This window comes from Camelina sativa, chromosome 4 (assembly GCF_030686135.1).
Source record: "Camelina sativa cultivar CO46 ecotype springtype chromosome 4, ASM3068613v1".
Classification (NCBI taxonomy): domain Eukaryota; kingdom Viridiplantae; phylum Streptophyta; class Magnoliopsida; order Brassicales; family Brassicaceae; genus Camelina; species Camelina sativa.
In genome coordinates this window covers 27,310,514-27,317,224 of record NC_141883.1, presented here as the reverse complement: position 1 = coordinate 27,317,224, position 6,711 = coordinate 27,310,514, and the positions used below count along the sequence as shown (strand labels likewise).

General features: G+C 33.9%; 2 pseudogenes across 1 annotated transcript; both read left to right on the top strand.

The window, feature by feature from the left end:
* Nucleotides 1-1,869: 1,869 nt before the first annotated feature.
* LOC104782099 (UDP-glycosyltransferase 73C3 pseudogene) lies at nt 1,870-3,714 on the top strand (annotated as a pseudogene). Its single transcript, XR_015597224.1, has one exon. The product of XR_015597224.1 is annotated as a UDP-glycosyltransferase 73C3 pseudogene (transcript).
* An 837-nt stretch (nt 3,715-4,551) lies between these two features.
* On the top strand, nt 4,552-6,068 carry LOC104784226 (UDP-glycosyltransferase 73C4 pseudogene; annotated as a pseudogene).
* The last annotated feature ends 643 nt before the right edge of the window (nt 6,069-6,711 follow it).

Here is a 6,711-nt window from a genome sequence, read left to right as displayed (position 1 = left end):
GAAAGTTGGCTTAAAGTTCGTTTATAGAAATATATAAATTTAAGGCTGCGCCTAATTTTGAGGTTTTCCTCCGACCATACCAGTCGTGGGGTTAAATTACAATATGACCGGATATAAATTATAAATCATACCAGATTTTAAACTGCAGTACACCGCAAACATATAATTTCTATTATAATTTATATTTTATGTTTTATCTATTTGTTAAATATTTGGATGTTTTGTAAATATGGAATAACTAAATTTTTCGGTTGTTGTGCGGCTAAATATTTATATTATTTTTTTTAACAATACACTTCATGAACATTTGTTTGTTATTTAGTTTGTTTTGTTTAGTGTTTTAGATTCTATTTTGATTTTTAATTATTATAACAAAAAATAAGAGATCTAAATACATAATCAGTAATTTATACACTGTGATTAAGTCATATTTTTCCTAATAAATTAATTATTTTATACAATCTTAGTTAAATCAATTTTATTTTATGTCAAATATTCTAATATTATTAGTGTTGATAAATAATTAAATGAGGATTTAACCCGTGTTAACACAAATTTAATAATATCTTATTAATTCCAACATGTCCTCTTTATAACTCATCTACTATATAACCACATTATATAGTATTTTAGACTTTTTTAATTTTATATATTCATAATTAATTAAAAAATTTATTAAGTTTATATATGGTAATTATAATATTTAAATAAATGTCAATCAAAGTTTTTTTACATTAAAAATCAAAACTCACAGGTTTTGAAAAACAAAATGGGAATCAAAATGTTGTTTACGAATGATTCAGATATAGAATATTTTCAAAACACAACATAATGTGTGGTTAAATATATGATAGTTTCTATTTACATATTGATTGTTGTTATTTTTTTAATTGGAATGAAATGTAAAATATTTAGGAAACAAAATCTTGAGTAATGTTAGTTTTGGAAAATTTTTAGGGATTAATGTTGTAAATAACTTTTTAAATAAACAAAACTAAAAGGGCATAACACAAAATGTACTTCAATGTTAATATAGATGTCAAATAATTTCATGGCAAAATGTGAAATGATTAAAAGTGTAGTTATAAGTATCCATCTTTGGAAGAAGTTTTCTTTTGTGTTCAAAGCCGATTTCAGGAACTTTCTATTTTACATATTTAAAGTTTGAACATGATTAATTTTGTTTACATAGTCTAAGTAAATCTAGATTAACATGCATAATAATTTAAATTGAACAAACATAAACCTAAAGTTTTAAAATGTCTTGCACTTAGAAAAATAAGATCCAACGATTTGGATTTTTTCTCCAAATGAACAAATTAGAATTATGTATGAAAGACATACATATACAATTTGCCGATTTTTGTTGGAATTATTTAGACTTATAATCTTTCAATCTTAATAGAAATGGTTAATTAGTATGCACACATGTTAATATAACTATCTTATATTAAAATAATCACTTAAATTGAAGATATATCAACAACGGCTGTAAAAAATAATGGCTATAACCCACACGTTGTATAGAACATGTGCATGAGACATTTTGACCCATAGAGACTTCTTTTGTTAACACGTCTCGTAGTAGATATAGTCGTCATGGAAAGAGTCAAATACAATTTGGCGGTTGTGGATCTTTTAGTGCCACTTTATAAGAGGTGAATGAAACTTTGATATTTCAAACAGAAATCGATTTTGGTACGTAATGTCTTCTTTATATATTAGTCTTTTGAGACTTGCATAGCATGTGTAACAACTCATGACTCATGAGAGCCCAAATTTGATTTTGCGTCTTCCGGATCAAGTCCCCTTTTATCTCATTTCTGAATAAAATATTTTTGTAAGCTTTTCCAGTAAAGAAGAGTCACTAGGCGAGTGGAGCGAGGCCAAGAAATATCCTCTTCGCTGACCAATTTTTCAATTATTGTCCCACTACTTGATGTGTTGAGCGTCATCTATGGCATCATGTTGGTGAAGTCTTATCCGTCTTATATAATCTCACGATCACATACACACACAAAGTCACACAATCCAAGAAACTACAAAGCTTGAGTATTCCACATTGAGTTGGGACCGGTATGGCTTCGGAAAAACCCCACCAATTTCATCCTTCTCTTCACTTTGTTCTCTTCCCTTTCATGGCTCCGGGCCACATGATTCCAATGATTGATATTGCAAGGCTCTTGGCTCAGCGCGGTGTGACCATAACAATTGTAACGACGCCTCACAACACAGCGAGGTTCAAGAATGTCCTAAGCCGTGCCATCGAGTCTGGCTTGCCCATCAACATAGTGCATGTGAAGTTTCCATATCAAGAAGCTGGTGTACCTGAAGGAAAAGAGAATATAGATTCGCTTGACTCGATGGGGTTGATGATGGCACCTTTCATTAAAGCGGCTAATATGCTCGAAGAGCCGGTCATGAAGCTTATGGAAGAGATGAAACCAAGACCAAGCTGTATAATTTCTGATTGGTGTTTGCCTTATACTAGCAAAATTGCCAATAAGTTCAATATACCAAAACTTGTTTTCCACGTCATGGGTAGCTTTTGTCTTTTGTGTATGCATGTTCTACGCCAAAACCTCGAGATCTTGCAGAATGTGAAGTCGGAAAAAGAGTATTTCCTGGTTCCTAGTTTTCCTGATAGAATTGAATTTACAACGCCTCAACTTCCTGTGAAAGCAAATGCAAGTGGGGATTGGAAAGTGTTCATGAACGAAATGGTAAAAGTAGAATACACATCATATGGCGTGGTAATCAACACATTTGAAGAGTTGGAGCCTGCTTATGTCAAAGACTACAAAGAGGCAAGGGCCGGAAAAGTATGGTCTATTGGACCCGTTTCCTTGTGCAACAAGGTAGGAGCAGACAAAGCAGAAAGGGGAAACAAGGCTGCCATTGATCAAGATGAGTGTATTAAGTGGCTTGATTCTAAAGAAGAAGGCTCAGTACTCTATGTTTGCCTTGGAAGTATCTGCAATCTTCCTTTGGCTCAGCTCAAGGAGTTAGGGCTAGGCCTTGAGGAATCCCGAAGACCTTTCATTTGGGTCATAAGAAGTTGGGAGAAGAATAACGAGTTAGCTGAGTGGATTTCACAGAGCGGGTTTGAAGAAAGAATCAAAGAGAGAGGACTTCTCATCAAAGGGTGGTCGCCTCAAGTCCTTATCCTATCACATCACTCCGTTGGAGGGTTCTTAACGCACTGCGGATGGAACTCAACTCTTGAGGGAATAACCGCTGGTTTACCGCTCCTTACATGGCCGCTATTTGCTGACCAATTCTGCAACGAGAAATTGGTCGTGCAAGTACTAAAAGCCGGTGTAAGAGCAGGGGTTGAGATGCCTATGAAACCGGGAGAAGAGGAGAAAATAGGAATGTTGGTGGATAAAGGAGTGAAAAAGGCGGTGGAAGAATTAATGGGTGAGAGTGATGAAGCAAAAGATAGAAGAAGAATAGCCAAAGAAATTGGAGAATTGGCTCAGAAGGCTGCGGAAGAAGGAGGCTCTTCTCATTCTAACATCACATTCTTGCTACAAGACATAATGCAACTAGCACAATCAAAGAATTGAGCATACGACACTTTTTTTTTGTTTATAAATATTTAAACATCAAACAGTCTTTTATTTCCATGTTGGAGAAATTTAAATCAGAGCGTTAGTTAAACACGTACTACTGTCTACTTCCTAAGTTATATATCTGAAGTCATCTTTAACTTCCTAAGAGTTGGTATAAATTTCGTTTAGACATCTAAATATATAAGGCTGCGCCTAATAATCATAAACGAAAAACAAAGCATTTTTCTCGAACGTACTACTTTTTACCAGTCGCGGGTCTTAGTTGATTAATAGTTGGAATGCAATAAATAAAAATAAATATAAGTTAAATAAAAAAAAGTTTTTTAAAAAAGTAAATACAGTATGTCTCATAAATAATTGATGTAATGATAATCCGTCAAATATTTAAGAAAATATACACTACATACCAAATTTTACTCTTTTATTTACAAAACAGGTGAAAAACAAGAAATCATAAATTAATTTATAATTTCCAAAGGTGACAGAAATGAAAAAAAAAAATATATAAATAATTAATTTACTAATTTCATTTTTCACATATTATTAGTGTTTTCTAACAAATATCATAATTGTTGGTATATTATGTATAAGAATTGAATTGAACTTTAAAATGATAAATAGAAATCGATTTTGATAGTGTCCGAAAGAGTCATATTTTTGTGTGTGTTTAAGACTTTTCTAGCATATGTATAGTTGACGAAGACTCCACGTTTAATTTTGTGTCTTCGTAAGCTTTTTTGGTAAAGAAAAGACACTTGAAAACGCATAATGGTCACAAAAGGACGACAGAAGTATTGGTCACGAGTTGTACCTCTGCCGATTATGTACAACAACTCTATTATTACGTCATCTACCGCATCATTTTCGGTGCAGCCTTTTTTGGACCCCAAGTCTTCGTACCCGTATTATATAATCTCACGATCACACTCGCAAACAATCCAAGACATAAAAAAAATTTGAGAGTTCCTATTGAGTCGGTACGATATGGCTTCCGAGAAAACCCACCAAGTTTATCCTCCTCTTCACTTTGTTCTTTTCCCATTCATGGCTCAAGGCCACATGATTCCTATGATTGATATTGCAAGGCTCTTGGCTCAGCGCGGTGCGACAGTAACTATTGTAACGACGCGTTATAATGCAGGGAGGTTTGAGAATGTCTTAAGCCGTGCCATCGAGTCTGGCTTGCCCATCAACATAGTGCATGTGAAGTTTCCCTATCAAGAAGTTGGTTTGCCAAAAGGAAAAGAGAATATAGATTCGCTTGATTCCATGGAGTTGATGGTAACTTTTTTTAAAGCGGTTAACATTCTCCAAGATCCTGTCGTGAAGCTCATGGAAGAGATGGAATCTAGACCTAGCTGTATAATTTCTGATTTGCTCCTGCCGTACACAAGCAAAATCGCCAAGAAGTTTAATATACCAAAGATTGTTTTCCACGGCATAAGCTGCTTCTGTCTTTTGTGCGTGCATGTTTTACGCCGAAACCTCGAGATCTTGACTAATTTAAAGTCGAATAAAGAGTATTTCCGGGTTCCTAGTTTTCCTGATAGAGTTGAATTTACAAAGCCTCAAGTTACAGTGGAAACAATGCAAGTGGAGATTGGAAAGAGTTCTTGGATGAAACGGTAGAAGCAGAAGATACATCCTATGGTGTGATAATCAACACATTTGAAGAGTTGGAGCCTGCTTATATCAAAGACTACAAAGACGCAAGGGCCGGAAACGTATGGTCGATTGGACCCGTTTCCTTGTGCAACAAGGCAGGAGTAGACAAAGCTGAGAGGGGAAATAAGGCGACAATTGATCAAGATGAGTGTCTTAAATGGCTTGATTCTAAAGAAGAGGGTTCGGTGCTCTATGTTTGCCTAGGAAGTATCTGCAATCTTCCTCTGGTTCAGCTCAAGGAGCTAGGTCTCGGTCTTGAGGAATCCCAAAGACCTTTCATTTGGGTCATAAGAGGTTGGGAAAAGTATAATGAACTATCTGAGTGGATGGTGGAGAGCCTTTTTGAAGAAAGAATCAGAGAGAGAGGACTTCTCATTAGAGGATGGGCACCTCAAGTCCTTATCCTTTCTCATCCTTCCGTCGGGGGATTCTTAACACACTGTGGATGGAACTCGACTCTCGAAGGAATCAATTTGGGCATTCCACTGCTTACATGGCCGCTGTTTGGAGACCAATTCTGCAACCAAACACTGGTAGTGCAAGTACTAAAAGCTGGTGTAAGTGTTGGGGTTGAAGAAGTCATGAAATGGGGAGAAGAAGAGAAAATAGGTGTGTTAGTGGATAAAGAAGGAGTGAAGAAGGCAGTTGAAGACTTGATGGGCGAGAGTGATGATGCAAAAGAGAGAACAAAAAGAGTCAAAGAGCTTGGAGGATTAGCTCACAAGGCTGTAGAAGAAGGAGGTTCCTCTCATTCTAACATCACATTGTTTTTACAAGACATACGTCAAGTACAATCTGTTTGAATATTTTTATAAATACAAATTAACGTTTTTAGAGGGTTTAAATTAAGAAGAAATTGTTTTTAATTTTTGACCTATCATCTCATGATGATGAATTGATGATTAAAAAATTAAAACAGTATACAAAACTCTTTTTGCTTGGTACGTGTAGATTTCTTTATTTGATTTTGGTAAATTAACAAAAATGCTGTAGATGGTATTCTATTTATAAATGATTTTATATTATATATTGAAAAATACTTAGATTTACCCTAAGGGTGAACCTTGTTGTTCACTTCCTCTTTCTTAACCAATCAGAATCTTCTATACATTATTTATTTCATTTAAAAAATAAATCAAAATTAAATTAAAAAAACAAACAAATTATGGATACAATTTTAGTATACTTTTAATTAAGGAAAGTTAAATATTTGCTTTTTAGATTTTACAATTAGAACAAAATTATGTGTCTGGTTTGGATTTACAAATAAGATGATTAGGGTTTAGATTTTACAATTAAAACAAAAGTATATGTCAGTTTGAGTTTACAAATAAAATGGCTAAGATTTAGATTTTATAATTAAAATGAAATTAGATATCAATTTGAATTTACAATTGAAGTAATTAAGGTTTAAATTTTACAATTAAAACAAAATTATATGTCGGTTGGGTTTACAAAAGAGATGGTTATG